The sequence below is a fragment of the Belonocnema kinseyi genome, chromosome 1, assembly GCF_010883055.1.
Source record: "Belonocnema kinseyi isolate 2016_QV_RU_SX_M_011 chromosome 1, B_treatae_v1, whole genome shotgun sequence".
Classification (NCBI taxonomy): Eukaryota; Metazoa; Arthropoda; class Insecta; order Hymenoptera; family Cynipidae; genus Belonocnema; species Belonocnema kinseyi.
Window position 1 is genome coordinate 58,787,564 of NC_046657.1, and position 17,685 is coordinate 58,805,248.

Genomic DNA, 17,685 nt, shown 5'->3' on the forward strand with positions numbered 1-17,685 from the left:
GCCAATTAGCACAAATGGTAAGTTCCGACAGTGCCTACAAGTGTGCCTACTGGCCGCTAGATGGCAATACCGGTTTCATATGTATACACCTGGTATATATTTTGATAATTTTTGGGAAAGACAATGATCAGATAATTAATGCTTTGTTACATCTCTAAAGATCCCTTTTTTAATTAATTCAGTTATTGCCCTCTCACTTACTTTATAGTATTTTTATAAGTTCACTTTTTCTATAGTTCCTTTAATTACATAAGAATTTTACATCGTCCCAAACGAACTCATGGCCATGTGTGCTTCTATTTCTTGACAGAACGCTATGATATTTCTCATTTCTGTAAAAATTATTTTAAATGTTCATCTCTTTTTAACCTTAAGGGGATTCATTTTTGCGTATAGGTCAATTACTAGTAAAGGGGCATACTGCTATCCTACAGAAAACAGTTTGAGGCTAGACTTTTGTAGGTGGAATCTAAAATCATAATCGCAAAACGAATAATCGTTCATAAAACATGTTTTGTCTTTTTAATCAAAGCGAACAATTTCCTCTTTTATGGGAGTTCGACCCACTTCAAACGTATTCCACACACATAAAAGAAAAGTAAGCTTGGCATTGAATGCTAAAATACATCAACTTATGGACTTGGGAAATGTTGAATTTCAAGGATTCTATAAGCATGAAAGACAATTTGAAAGGAATCCTTCCCTATAAAATTCAATATTCAAATTGCATCAATGATTATCTCCCGAACGTTTTTGACGTTTCTGCAAATTCGTCTTCAGGTATATCTCTGAACTAGTATCTAATAGTCGGTCCCACTATTTAGGACGACCTTTTGTCGAATTTTGCAAGATTGATATTATTTTTATTCGCGTTCACTGCCGATATCGAACAGATGTACCGCTAAATTAAAGTATATCCTGAAGATAGCGCTAAAGATAGTGTTAAACCCCAAAAGAACCCATCAAAGTTTATATTTCGAATAGAGTAATGTTCGGAATGGCTTCAGCCCCCTATCTTGCGACTCGTACTCTGCATCATCTGTCAGAAGGCGAGCGCAACTCACATCCCATCGCTTCAGTAGTTCTTAAACGCGTCTTTTACGTCGACGACCTTTTAAGGCCATGTGACGAGAGGGTCACGTGACCAAACCTGATCTTCAATTTTTCTTTCCCAACTTACGACTAAATGAAATAAGGTATCGCTCTGAAAGTTTAGGAAATGAAAGAAGAGGTAATAAAGTCCATGTCTCTGCTTTTTTCCGGTGGAAATTTTGAGAAAAAAATTTTTTAAAAGAAAATACCACTGGAAGTTTTCTTTCCCAACTTACGTCCACACGAAATGAGATATTGTATTAAAAATTTGGCACGATGAATAGAAGGCATGCAAGAATTTGTCTCTGGTCCTAAATAATTAGAATAGTGAAAAAAGTTTTTTTTATTTACTATTTTCGAGAAATACCGACCGTGCTGTCGTCAAACCCTGCAAGCAATTTGCAACGTTGTCAATGGGCTAGTTATGAGTGGGCTAGTTATGAGTATTTATCAAAGTGGGGCAAAACGACAAAAATCGCTCACGAACATTATGCACAAATAATGCAAAAGCTAATGTTTGCACTTGAAATGCAAATAAATATATTTGGTGTGACATACGTATCAGTCTGGTATCAGCTGTGTCAAAGCAGCACTAGCGCAGCGAGTAGACAACTTCGAACTTCTAGGAGTTTGTAGGTAAAACAGATTGCATGATAACCGTCAGAGAAACTTAAAAGTCAAACTTCTGCTGTAAAACCTAAATGTGTCCGTCGATAATCATTATTCGCATAAATAAACTTTTTTCTTCCTCCAACTCTTTGCAAGGCCACAAACGTTACATTAATATTAATTAAAATTTCCCGGAAAAACTTTCCGCGTTATTTAAACTTTGATTTTTCAATATGGGTGAAAAAATATTGATCTTAGGGCTGACTTGATCAGCTGTTATACTCATCACATGGCCTTAACAGGAGCTCAATCAATTTTTCAATTTTTCACCCATATTGAAAAATAAAAGTTGAAATGACGCGGAAATTTTTTTCGGAAAATGTTAATAAATATTAAAGGATCGCTTGTGGCCTTGCAAAGAGTTGGAGGGAGAAAACAGTTTATTTATGCAAATAATGATTATCGACGGACACATTTAGGTTTGCCAGCAGAAGTTTGACTTTCAACTTTCTTTGACGGTAATCATGCAATCTGGTTTACCCACAGACCCCTAGAAATTCAAAGTTGTCTACTCGCTGCGCTAGTGCTGCTTTGACACAACTGATGCCAGGCTCATATGTGTGTCCGACCAAATATGTTTATTTGCATTTCAAGTGCAAACATTAGTTTCTGCATTATTTATGCATGATGTTCGTAAGCGATCTTTGTTGTTTTGTCCCACTTTGATCAATATAAACCTCATAACTAGCCCATCGACAACATTGCAAATTTCCTGCAGGGTTTGACGACAAGACGGCCGGTATTTCTCTAAAATACTAATTAAAAAAAACTTTTTTCACTATTCTAATTATTTAGGACCAGAGAAACATTCATGCATGCCTTCTATTTATCGTGCCAAATTTTTAATGCGATATCTCATTCTGTGTGGACGTAAGTTGGTAAAGAAAAATTGAAGACCAGGTTTGGTCACGTGACCCTTTCGTAACATGGACTTAATTAAATTATTACAAAAAGGTAGATTCAATCTTATAAAATGGAGATCAAATAATGCAACAATCAAAACTTTAGGTTTTCATTGGGACCCCCAATATGATTTAATCGTTTATACGGTCAATCGACCAAGATGAAATGAAAAAAAAAACAACGAAATGATCTATCTAATTGCAAACTGCTCAATTATTTGGCCCGTTCGGTCTGCTGAGACCGGTTGTGGTTTCAGCAAAAATCCTCATCCAATCATTTTAGAAAACTAAAATCGGCTGGGACAATTCAGTTCCCCCAGATTGCAGGATGTAGTTTAAAACTAAATTAAATTCCTCAGAAATTTGATCTCTTTCGAGTAAACTTGATGCCGCTATAAAAAATATTTTTAAACCGTGCAAAATGCAAGTTTTTTTAAGCAGAAATGATGCACTTTCTCGCCGAGAAGTTGTAAATAAAAAGCAGTCTATTGTGATTGAATCCTTTTCTAGACCAGGGAGTTATAAGAGTAGGAGGTAGAATTAAAAATTCCAAAATATCAGCTAATTAAAAGAACTCAATTTTCCTACTGCGCAGTCCTCATGTTTCGCGAATAGCATATGAAATTAAAACACGCGGATGTGCAAGAAACTCTTTATGACTTGTGACAACAGTATTTACACAATACTAATCGACGGTCGTAATTACACGAGCCACATAATTCATAAATGCGTTAAATGCCATCGATCAAAGCTTCGCGGAATTAATTATAGCATGGCCATCTACTAGAAAAGCGTCTTTATTAATGTCGAACTTTTCCTAATGTCGCCGTTGATTGCTGTGGACCCTTCCAAATAAAAGAAAAGCGTCAAAGAAACCGTAAGAGAGAAAAGCCTACATCTCGCTTTTTGTATGATTTGAAATAAAGGCCATTCACCTCTTGCTGCTTAGCGGTTTAGCGACTGAAGCTTGAATCAGCAGTCTGAATAGGTTCTTTTCTCACTTGGGGAGGGCAAGAGCAATCCATCTTGATAATGAAGCAAATTTCATGGATGCCAATAGAAATTAAAAGAACTATGAGAGTTTATTCAAAGAACCTTCAATGATCCAGAAGTTGAAAATTACATTCAAAATCAAGATTTTAATTGGTTTTTTTCCCTCCCCACTCACCGCATTTTAGCGGCCTCTGGCATGCCTCAGTGATGTCGTTTAAACAAAACTTGGCACTTAATTTAGGAAACACGTTACTGACTTAAGAACAATTACGGACGTATGTTATCGAAATTGAGCAATCGAAATGTTCTCTGACTTAAATGATCTTCTTTCCTTATCTCCCGGATATATCCTTATTGGTGCCTCTCTAATGAGCTTCTCTTAGGCGGACTCTAGCAGTCTACGAGGGAATCAGGTGTCACTCTGGCAACATGCATAACAGCTGAAAGATTATTTCTCGTCCGTGTGGTACAAAGACTAACTCAATGAAATGATCACCCGCAGCAAATAGAAGAAACTTGTCCATCAAAACAACATCGAAATCGGAATACTCGTCGTGGAAAAGGACAACAATCTCCCTCCAATGTGCTAGAAGTTAGCACAATTCACAAAGTTTCATGCTGAAAAAGATGGAATTGTCCAAACTGTTACCAATTATGCATAGACTATTTTTATTGTACGTTTCAATTCTCATCTCAATTCTTTATCAAATGTTTTAAAAAATTTTTATATCAATGTCATCAATTATTATTTTAGCCATTATCTTTAGATACACCTGGAACACTCATGTACGGTTCAATGGGGATTAAGATGTTACTTTGTAACAGTTTATGTATGAATAATTGAGATCCGTGAGAGAAAGCCCAAACGACAAAGCACCCGCTCAATGAGAGTCGCTCTACTTGAAAAAGGCCCGCGAATCAGAGAGCGAGTAGGAGCGTGGTGATAAATACACCCATCGCGATGAAGCGAGTTACTCTCTGATTCATGGGCCTTTTTCACGGAGCGCGAATCTCATTGGGCGGGCGCTTTGTCGTTTGGGCTTTTTGTCACGGATCCAATAACTGAATCTTGGATTCGCAATTTTTTGGGGCCTTTTTGTTCAAAAATAAATTTATGCTCAGATCGATTTTTTAAATATTGTTTCTCTGATTTTCCTATTAAAAAAATTTAAAAAATAGAGCCTTGATATCGTTCTCTTGAGTTCGGACCTAATTGCCGTTCCAAAGTCGGTTTCTTGATCAACTTGCAGAAATATTTTATATTCATTTGAATTCGATAATAAACTTTATGTTAGATATTAAACATTCCAAATGGTTAAGCCAATATTATAAAAGTAAAAAAAAACATTTTTACATATGGTCTGCAATATTGGTACACTCATTTGGAATTTTGGAAAAATTACTTCAGATTTGTCATCAGCGACCCAAAAATGCCTAGGTAAGTAATTCAGTGCCGGATGAAGGTGTGTGGGGGCCCGGGCAAGAAACAAGTGGAGGCCCTTTAAATTAATAATTATCTATTATTAATTTCATTTTCACGTTTGAGCAACAAATTAACACTATTAAATACATATTTTTTATCATTAAGTTAATGACACTTTATGTGCTTCTTGTAATTTTGAGATATAGAAATATTTTAATTCTAATGAAATTTATTATATAGTTGAAGATGGGTAAATGACAATTCGTATTAACTATAGTTTAAGTTCATGTGTTTCATAACCTCTTCCTGTTTATACATAGGGCGCTACGAAAGTTTTGCAATACAGACGAACCTTTGATAGTTTTTCGAAGTACTTTTCACCGCAGACAGTACACTTTTCCATACGTCGAAACCAGTCATCGAACCAACCCTGCCACTTTTCTTCTGCATGATCTGTTAGTAAATCGACCCCCTTTTAGTTGCTTTTTTACTTTCGGAAACAAACCAAAGTGGCAGGGAGCAAGATCTGGAATCATTCTTTTGTTTACAGATCGAGACTTCCGCACCTCCACTGGAGCATCCTCAAACAGCCAGATCCTGTTTTGTGATTTTGTTCAAACGTCGTAATAATACATCTGCCGGTACGTGATTCTTCTACTATCATTCAGTAGATTATTCACAGACGCAATGTTTTCCGATGTCACCACTTCCGGCCGTCGACCTGAGCGCGAGTCGTCCGCGAGACCGAAATTTCCCCCTTCGAACTGTTTGTACCATCGGAAAATTGTTGTGCGATGCGAACAATCCTTACCCAATACCGGGAACATTTCCTCAAAACTTTGGTCTACACTTAAACCGCAAGAAAAGTTGTATCGAATTATCACACGATATTCTTCCTTTGTCCACGACGCCATTTCTCAATCGTTCCCAGCTACGTGCTTAGACTGTACTGAGGCCTGAGTCAACAGGTTTCCTCTTCCTACTTAATTTTTGACGCTCTTTTTAATGATGCAAGGATCATCTCTCTTCTTCTAATAGGTTTCGCGTATTGCAAAACTTTCCTAACGCCCTACGTATAGTGTTTGAATATATACTTAATTGATAATTAATTTCTTAAAAAATGGCCCTCATCATGTAGGGGCCCCGGGGCTTTCGCCCCGGCTGCCCTGCCGTAAATCCGGCCCTAAACTAATTTTAAGTAATTTGAAGCAAATGGGAATACAAAATGAATAGATGTGGCCCTAATTCATATAAAAAAACTGAATATTAACTCCTTCGTTGACATTCAATCTTCTTTTTTCCTATTTAACTTACTCAGATTTTGTATTCAAGTCTTACTCGGTGGTTTTTGGGGTCGCTGAATCAGAATCTGAAGCCAAAATTCGAAAATACAAAATGGCGGATCCAATATGGTCGAAGAAAATTAAAAAAAAACGGATCGATTTGGATCAATCTCAGTACTTACGGGTTTTTGGGCTCACTGAGTCAGAATTTGAAGACAAAATTCGAAAATTTTGAATGGCGGATATGTTTGTCCGCAATTAAAAAATTTTTAATTTTGACTTCCCTTTCGGGTTCCTTGACCCCAAAAACCAGTAAGTACCAAGATTTATCCAAATCAAGCCGTTTTTTGTATTTTCGTCTGCCATATTAGATCTGCCATTTTAGATTTCTGAATTTTGACTTCATTAATTGTATGCTTTAAGCAAAATGTGTACAAGGTGAATTACCGTTAATAAACTAAATCAAATCATATTCGGATTCAGCGACCCCAAAAACCCCAGGATACAAATTTTCAGTGTAACAAATTTTCCTGCCATTTTGGGCATTTTTTGTCAAATTCTCTCTGCCAACGAAGGGGTTAGCTATAAAATAGAGGATATTCAATTTTTCGACAATTTGGTTAATTTTTTCTTCATATTTATTTATATTAAATGTACTTGTATTATAAAAGTCACAGTGTTTCATGATATCACGAACCTTGTTATCTACAAGTCTCCTTTAGTTGCCCTAAATAAATGCATAATTACTACTTTCTGTAACAATTGAAGGGTAGAAATCCAAAAGTGTATGAGCCATCTTTCAAATATTCTGAGTCGGGGGAAAAAAGTTTGCATTTTTACATTTTTCTAAATCTTATTAATTTATGAACTATTATTAGTATATTATCATAAAATATATAAGGTCTAAAAATTTTAAGCATTTTCGACGGAAATTAAGAAAGATAGAGCATTTTCAAAATTTACCGCGTATAATTCGAGGGGGTCTGGAAATTCAAAACTGTACAAGAACCAATAATAATCACGTTACATGGGCCGTTCGACATGGAACCGTATAAAATTTGTTTTCGAGTCCGGGGATCCAGCCATGTTTATTATGTTCTTGGGGTCGCTGAATCCGAATCCGAGATCCAAAAAACCCCAGCATGTCAGGGTTTCGACAAAACCTGCAAAATACCTCTTAATCCAAGCTATTAACGTTTCATCGTTTTCACTTTAGCCGTATATTAAACAAAAGTCATTTCAACTCATAGACCCTATTTTCTCTACAAAAAAGTATATAGGATGCTTGGCGTTAGCGCAACCCAATGTACTCCGCGAGGGGCTTGCACGATCGGATTTTGTATATGAAATAGTCCTCACAGGGAATTTTGCCAAAAAATTTGAATTTTTGGAATGCTTACCAAGAATAAATAAATGATCATCTAAATGAATTGTATACATCTATAGAATGAACAATGATGTGTGGAATTCTTAACGACTAGAATAATTAACAAGTTGAATTACTAGAATGGATATCGAAGGACTCAAGTACATGAACTCAAAAATTAAACAATTAGAATGGGATCAAAGCCGTAATACAGGGACTTATCCGGATCACAGGCTCACTCCGTTGCCCGCCGTCATCGCGAACAAGTTCCCTGGATGCAGAGACACGTAAGTCGGATGAATAAATTTCACGAGTTTCTTTGAAAACCAAAACTCTGACGTGCTGGAGTCTTTTAAACTACGGCTTATGATTCGTCGACCCCCAAAACATAATAAGCATGGTCTGATCCTCGGATTACAAAACAAATTTTTATGAGGTTTTTGAGATTATTTTAGAACCCTGTGCTGCTGAGGTTTTTTGGACCTGCGATTTGGTTCCAGCGACCCTAAAAACAAATAGTAAGCATGGTCTGACCCCCAGACCCGAAAAAACAATATTTTGTGTGTATGTGTTATTTATAATTTAAGTTGTTTCGGTATGCGTTGTTCGAGTTTGTTTAACTTTGTCTGACCTATTGTTATTCGTTGGTGTTTCCATATTTTTTTCTGGTGAAATCTCTACACGACCTATCGATATATTGATTGCGTTTAAAATGATACCCGTATCCTGGGATATTACCGAGACCATCTTTATGATTGTTGGCCTCGTCGCGACATTATTAAAACCATTGTTCTGGATTGCAAGTGTAGCGGCACCTTCCAAATTTATGTTATCATGATAGCTTTCCATGACTGTAGGTTTTGGCATTGTAACTTTAATTTTCTCTGTTCTCCATTTCATATTTCTTATAATTTAGTTAGTATTTGTAACAAAAGGACACGCTTTATATTCGTCTGATATAGTATATTAATTTAATATTTGAATTTTGGTCAAAAATTTGTAATTAAATTTTTATTAGATATTTAATTACTTCTCGAGTTCAAAAACATGTTTATCTTCTTAGTAAGGCTCCTTGTTTGGAAGATAAGTCGCGTGACCTTGTGTTTAACTCGCTAGGGTATTGACTGCACGTGTAAATTCTCTACCGCTTCCACAAGTTGCCTCTCGTTAAACGATAGAAATATTCTAGATAACTAGATTTCATCTTTGATGATTACATTTTTTGCTTTTATTAGAAGGTTTCAACTTTTTCTTAATTTTCCGAAATTTTGGGTTTTGTTACTAAAAAGGCCAAATTTTAAATTAAAACTATAATCGTTTTTTATGAATTCATTTTTTATTCGCAGCCTACCCTGATCTCATTCTTTTTAAACTTGAGCCAATTTTGATAATTCTCAAGAGAATTTTTTTCTAACTGCCGCTTTACTTCCGTAGACGTAATTCTTCTAAGCTTTGAATTGCGATACTCGAATGCATAATAACATATTTATATACATAGAGTGCCATAAAAAATGCATATAATTTGAAGTCACATAATTGGCACATATCAATCACTTGCATGAATATAAATCATAGTATGGATAAACTTCCGAAAAGGGGATATGTATTTGATGTAATTTTCCAACGTGGCGTTGGAAAAAGGGTGGGTGTGCGACCTTAAATTATTTCTGTGACCAGTCACCAGGGGTCCCTTGCCGCCACACAAAAATATTTAAAAATGTGAAAAAACGTACGAAATAATCAAATCTAAAAAAATAGGCTCTTCAAAATAATCCAACCTTTTCGCGGTGAAGCGTGTGAGTAGGCAATAAGCCGAAAATAATGGATTTACCACTGACTTTCTGGGAAAATATTCGTATAAAAAAATGCTTGCAACAAAAAATGTGTATTTCGATGAGATCTAGAAGTTTTATTTGAAACATTTTTTTCAATGTTGCATATTAACTGAGATAAAATTAAAAAAACATGATTCTTATGGGTTTTTGATGATTTCACCATGAGAATCAAATCTGCGCCCATTTCCACTATCATATTCGTCATCAGCGCGTCAAAATACCTAAGTATACGAAGAGCGAAGAAAATCGGGCATATCCCCTTTTCGGCATTACATCCTACAGTATATATAAAAAATCAGGTCAACAAATTAACGAACGAGCAGAGACATATGATGGAATGTGCCGTTGCCCGTGACTTCAGGAGCCTTTGGGGGGTTTCGGACCATCTCGGAAGCGGCCTAGCAATCTTTTTGTGCAAGGCCACGCCGATCTCTATTTTATGGCAATAACTCTATAACAATCCTTCACATACAGTGTTCATTTAGATTAGATGTGTTAGTTGCGCTCGATCGGGTCGTCTTTTGATTCAGTTAATTTGACTTTGTGGTATTAGTTGCATTTATTTGGGGTTGTCATATTGGTTGCGCCTGTTTAGGTTGGTATTATTCGTTTAAGTTCGTTTGGTTTGATTTGATTATGCTGGTTACATTATCTTATATTGTTTTGGATGTGTTAACCAACAATTTAAATTAAACCCAAACGAATGTAACCAACAACACCAACCCAAACGAATGGTTCCAATACGACCAACCCAAATTTACGCAACCAACACAACAAAATGAAACGAACGCTTTCAAAAAAACGTCAATCAAAACGGTCACAAGCCACACACAGAAACCAATCCGAATAGACAACGAAACCATCCAAATAAAAGAAACTAAGTCACCCAATCGAATTCAACCCAAACAAACATAACAAACATACCAAATCCCACTTATATGAATGTAAGGAAGACAACGAACTTAAACCAGCCAACCGGTAATAACGAGCCCTAAAAAGCAGACCGTTTGTCTTTTTTTTCTTTGGTTTGGAAAGGCATTCCTTGAATAGTCAAGAATGTAATTTTTTACCGCTCCATCGCCATCTAACGCTAATCGAAACAAAATTTTCAAATAAAACTTTTGTATTTTTTAACGTTGAATCTGAATCTGCAAAAAAATAGGTTTCTATTAGAAGTCAAAGGCTGACCGTCGTCGAGTGCGCACGTACACTTGAGTAGCCCCGTTGCTTGAATGCAAATAAATTTGAGACTAAACGTGTCATTCAATTGCTTTAATAAGTGAGTACAAAGTTTGCTAAAATGACAACAAACGAGGACTTGAAAAACTTATTACTTTCAGTGGAACCGGATGAAAGAAAAAATACAGATATTTTGAATTTAGTTAAAAATCACATTATGACTCTAAAAGATTCTGATAATAAAATTTTAAAAGATCTCGATACACAGCTCAGTACGTATAAAATAAAACCCGAGTTCTTTAAAAAAAAAAAGAAAAAGCGAAGAATCTACTCCTATTTAATGTGAACAGTGATCCCAGATCTTAAACGAGATGTGGTCCATCACTATCGCATGTTTATGTCCGAGTGAATACAGGGTTGGCCATATTCGACGAAAAGATTTGGCAACACTGTAACTTTTGACAGAGATGACAGATCGAGTAATGACGTAGCGTTTGAAGCATCAGTATAAGGAGATTTTTTCCATGGAGCAGTACACTCCACGCGAACGCTCTCAGATTGTTGAAATTTACATTCCACAAAAGAAGTCAATTGTGAAAACTCAACGTGCATGGGGAAAAATAAATAAAGTGAAAACTGCGCCTACTGCGACTACATTGTATCGTTTGTATGAAAGATTTTCATCAGGTGAGGCACTTACTAATCCCAAGTGTCCAAATAAAAAGCGACCAAGGCGATCGGATGAAAATATCGCACTCGTACGGTCCAGTGTTCTGAACACTCCATGCGCGTTGAGTTTTCACAATTGACTTGTTTTGTTGAATGTAAATTTCAACAATATGAGAGCGTTCGCGTGGAGTTGCGCGCGCAACCCATTTCTTCTCTTCTGAATTTGAAGACTTGAAAGCGCACGATAGCCGGTTGGAAAACTTCGGCGGTTCTATTTATATCTCGATCCGCTTTGAGAAATAAAATCAAGAAATTGGTATTTGAATCTTTCCAGGTTTTGATGCTTCGATTTTGAGTTTATGTTATTTCAGATGTGGAATATTATATTAAGACTATTATATATTATTATTGTTAATATTATAATGATATTATATTATAGAAGTCTTCTTTTTCTGTTTTGATCTGCATTTCGAAGAAATTCAAGAAATTGGCGATTTTCTTGATTTGAATACTTCGCGCGCCTCTTTATATGCGCATATTTTGAGGTTACATTATTTCAAGTATAAAATAATAATATTATATTATTATAGTCTTATTTATAGCTTGATCCGCATTTGAAAGAAATTGGCGATTTTAATGATATTTGAATATTTCGCGAAATTTAAAAATAAAAATATATATGCAATATCAGAATATTAATACCGTGATTAATATTTTGTTGTGTATTATATTGTTTTCATTATATTGTATACTTTATATTGTGTATATTTTTGTACATAATGAAAATAAATTATATAATGAAGTATGTGATATTATAATTATATATAGAATAGAATAGAATTTATTGTCTTTATTGTATGCTTTACAAGTTTTTACAATATTCTTTTGCCCTCTTAAATTTTCAAATAAAAGGAAGCTACATATTTTCTCTCTTAGAAGTTTTACCTGAACAGATAATAATTAAATTATTAAATCATTACATATTTCTGTGTCTATATTACAGCTTCTCTTACCGTTAGGCTATTTTGCTCCTCTATATCATTATTTTATTCGATATTATAATTATATTAATATCAATTAGCTGTAAATGATTGTGCTGGAGTTTTTAAGCGTTTGATGTTGGATTTATCTATTAAACCAAAAAAGTTTAAATAACCTCTGGACTTTCGAAATTATAAAATTTGTTTATGAGAATCATTTGAATTAAACAATTGCAAACTATAGCTTCATCGAATTTGGTTATATTATACTTCTTTCAGGACTACTTGGGACTTCGATTGTTGAGATTTAAAATTGTTATAAATTTAAAATTTTTGAATTTCAGTAGAAAACGGCGGTTGACTTTCAGATGTAACCAAAAGGATCATTCGCCAGTTGAAAGTCAACTGATGCCCAATGGGAAATTGTCTACTGGCGCAGTGCTGGCAGGACCTTGGGATGATAACTATGTTTGGTACTGGCTTTCAGTGCTGCACCAGTACTGGCAGACAGTGCTGGCAGCCAGTACTGGCGCAGTACTAAAAATAAAAATTAGACAGAGTTAAGCCGACGCTCGTTTGAATTTATAACAAGCAGAGGCCTGCATAAGATGTGTGAACTATAATATCGCTTAACGGATAAATCAGCCTTATTTTTCGTGTGAATTTCTGTACACTTATTACGAATTCAACAAAAATGACGGCGGCTGATCGTTGAATAAAACTCAACTCAGATACGATTGAACATTTTTAATTGTATCTCGGAAACCAAGGAAGATTTTTTACGTTATTTATCTTTAAATTAAAGATAGTATTTTAGGCTCTATGTCATATAATTTTCAGATTTTTGTTACAATTTTCCTAGGTTATGCTGAAAATTAAAGTTGAGGTACAAAATTTGAGAAAATCTTGAATTTTTTTTAAAGCTTCTCGCGTTATATCTTCTCTTCAAAACGTCAAAAAAAATCTATTAGGTGCTGTTCGACGTGGAATTTGAAAGCTTTCCAAATTTTCAAATAAAAAATACCCTACCTTTTTTCTTCACCGACTTATCGTGGTTCAAAGTCAGCAGTGATTTTTAATAGTGCTCTAGTACTCGTTCGCCAAGTCTTGGCTAGACGTTGGCACGGCCAATTTACCCAGTACTGTTCCAGCACTGGTCCGCCAAGATTTGGCTGGACGTTGGTAGGACCACAGGCTTAGCACTGCGCCAAATGTAAGTTACGGCTCAATACAGGCATTTCTCATTGGGTGATATCATGACTTTCAGTAACGCGCTTGGTTGAAAGTCAACTGCTTTTGTAAGTAAAACGTACTTTGTAGGTTAATTTAGGACAAAAAAATTGCCCTAGTAACACCGATAAAACTAAAAATAAATAAAATCACTTTATATAAAATTTACATAAAAAACGAAATCACAAACGAAAAATAAATAAAATCTTTTTATATAATATATAAATTGTATTTTCGTTTAGTTTTAGTTCTGTTTTATACAAAAATGTATCTTTCGCTCTGCGTACAATAAAACATAAAAGAATTTCGCGTCACTTGTAATCACCAATTACTGACCAATAACTGCAATTGACACGTTGCACACACGTGTAATTTGTATTAAATGTAAAGAATTATGAGTATTTGAATTTAAGAAAACGATAAGGGTTGTTGTCAAGAATCCAATCGAAACAATTTTAAATCTTAAGAATCGAAGTCCCATGTAGTCATGAAAAAAGTATGATATAATCAAATTCTAGGAAGCTATAGTTTGTAATTGTTCAATTCAAATGATTCTCATAAACAAATTGTATAATTTCGAAAGTCCCGAGGCCATTTAAACTTTTTTGATTTAATAGATAAATCCAACATCAAACGCTTAAAAACTCCAGTACAATAATTTACAGCTCATTAATATTAATATTAATATAATTATAATATCGAAGAAAATAGTGAAATAGAGGAGTAATATAGCCTAAGGGCAAGAGCAACTGTAATATATACACAGAAATATGTAATAATTTAATGACTTAATTATGATCTGTTCAGGTAAACATTCGAAGAGAGAAAATATGTAGCTTCGTTTTATTTGAAAATTAAAGAGGGCAAAGAATATTGTAAAAACTTGTAAAATATACAATAAAGACAATAAATTCTATTCTATTCTATATATAATTATAATATTACATACTTAATTATATAATTTATTTTTATTATGTACAATAACATACACAATATAAAGTATACAAGACGATGAACACAATATAATATACAGCCAAATATTAATCATATTCAAATATCATTAAACTCGCCAATTTCTTTAATCTCTTTCGAATGCGGAACAAGATATAAATAATACTATAATAATATAACGTAATTATTATATTATCATTAATAATATATGTATATAAAATATTATAATTATTTATATCATTCATATTTTACACTTGAAATAACGTAACCTCAAAATATGCGCATATAAAGAGGCGCGTGAAGTATTCAAATCCTTAAAATCGCCAATTTCTGGAATTTCTTTGAAATGCAGATTAAAGATAAAAAGAAGACTTCTATAATATGATCTAATATATAAGATAATTATAATATTAACATTAATAGTATATATAATAGTATTAATATAATATTCTACACTTGAAAAAACAAAACCTCAAAATCGAAGCATCAAAACCTGGAAACATTCAAATACCAATTTCTTGATTTTATTTCTCAAAGCGGATCGAGATATAAATAGAACCGCCCAAATTTTGCAGATCGGCAATCGTGCACCTTCGAGTTTTCAAATTCAGAAGAGGAGAAACGGGTTGCGCGCGCAACTCAGTCATGTACCAATATTGTCTCCTACTATATTCACACTGCCATAAACCTGTGATAGTATTGGACCACATCTCGTTTCAGATCTGGGATCACTGTTAACATCAAATAGGAGTAGATTCTTCACTTTTTCTTTTTTTTAAACTCGGGTTTTATTTCACACGTACTTCAAAGTACATGTCGGGCTATTTAAAGATTTATTAAACCTGGTGCGATTTGAATATCTTGTATGTTCCAGTTTAACATAAAAGTGTATTCAAGCCTCTATGTACACAATTTATTTAAATTAAAACACGACAGCGAAATATAAATAGAATCTCGTATTAATATAGTCTCGAACCATAATAACCTCGACATAATCTCAAAATATCAAGCTTGAGACACAATTTAGGCCAAGAAAGATAAAGAATACTTTTTATAAGTTACACTATTAACTGTAGTTTTTCATGTCATCAGAGAAGATGAGGATCGTTCCTAATCTTGTCTTATCCTTTGCACTTATTCTCAATTCTATTGGTAAGTATAATAATATAATACACCTATAATTAAAAAAAAAATATATATAAGCAAAAACGCATGAACCTGTAAAAGCGTATCATTTCCTGTACAAAATAATGTTAAATTAAGCAATATTGTCATAAGGGATTCATGATATCCAAATATAGAAGTATATTCTTTAAAACAATATAACCATCTATTTCTTCCTGCAGAATTAGGTTCACAGGTTGACCGCAACTATGCTGGCGATTGGTCTGATATTATAGACTTGAACCTGCGCCTTGGCACACCTTCTCCTTCTACTCCTTACATACCTCAGTCTCGTGCACAGCCCGAGCCTCATCTACCTGCTAGATCTAGACATCCTTCTGCCAGTTCTCTTGTTGCCAGGACTCTCGAGCCTCCTCAACATACTAGGTCCAGTTCACATTCTGATACTCCTCGTTTTGCTAGGAATCTCGAGACTCCGCAACGTGTTAGGTTCAGGTCACCTATTGCGACTCCTCGTTTAGCCTGTACTCTCGTGCTTCCTGAACATGCTCGGTCTAGGTCAACCCCTTCGAGTCCTCATTCAGCTGGGATTCTCGAGCTTCCTCAACGTGCTAGGTCCAGGTCATCTTCTGGGGGTCCTCCTTTCGACAGGAATCTCGAACCTCCTCAACATGATAGGACCCGGTCACCTCCTACCAGGCCTCCTCTTTCGAGGACTCCTGATTATGAAATTCTTGGATTTGGTGTTAGGCGACTTGGACTTATTCGGCTTATTCCAAATAACAATCCACATCGACGATTCGAATTTCGAAGATACACTTTTCATCCCGATTTGTCACTTCTAGTGCGAAAAGGACATAATGCCTACGAGTCAACACCAATCCAAGAACAAATTGTTTTAACAACATCTAATGGTGACGTTTTCGCTATAATAAAGAGTTGTGGTATTTTAAATGGATTGTATATTTCTAGAGGAATGAAACGCCGGGTAAAAATCAATATAGGAAACGCCGAGGTTTCGATCTTAACACGAGAAGAAATGGAGGAAATTCCTGTAGGCGTCATGCGTCCAATATATAGGAATTTTAGAGTAGTAGTTGCGAACCACGATTCTTTATAGCTGTAACAGTAATTCGGATTAAAAGATGAAAAACTTGTACTCAGTTAAGGACAATCTAAAGTGTTACCAAAGCTATAGTTGGCAAGAAACCCGGTTGTGAAACTTCACAACTAAATTAAAAATACTTTCAAAATTGCAATAACAAAATTCTAGGGACGTATATGAATTTATATTTCACGAAGATACATTCATGATGGAAATGTGATATCCGACTTCGGAAAAAATTGTTATTATACAAAATAAAATTTCCTTTTCATAGCCTGAGCTTTTTTGATATTTTGTACACTTATTGAATAATATTAAGAAGTCTGAAAGAAATCAGCACGTGCTATAAAGAGAAACCAAATACATGTTTTACTTTTTCATTAATTAATTCATTCCATATCTTAAACTCTTTAGAAAGAAAAATACATTTTTTGTACTGAGTCTTAAGTTGAATGTTTTGATACGTTATCGATCAAGTTATCTTTATCGCCATTTTCTACAATTTATTTTAAATTATCAAATTTTGAATGATTTTTGTTTAATCAAAATATTGTTGAAACTTGAAATTATACTACATTTAATTTCACGTAAAATAATAAAAAATATTATATTAAACTATGATCTAAATTTCCTCTTACTAAACACACATACAATTTACTTTAAAGACTTTAAAGAAAAAATAATAATATACTACAATATAAGAAATGATTTGTTTAATGAAAAGCGTTTTGATTTGTTGACTTACTAGCGTTGCAAAACCAAAAGTTTAATATTAAAACTTTTACGAGGGTAGTTCAATAAGTCCTTAGAATGACCAACAGATGGCGCGCGATTCGCTCCAAATCATCTGTTTTCAGTCAGCACCACTCCCGACTAGATATAT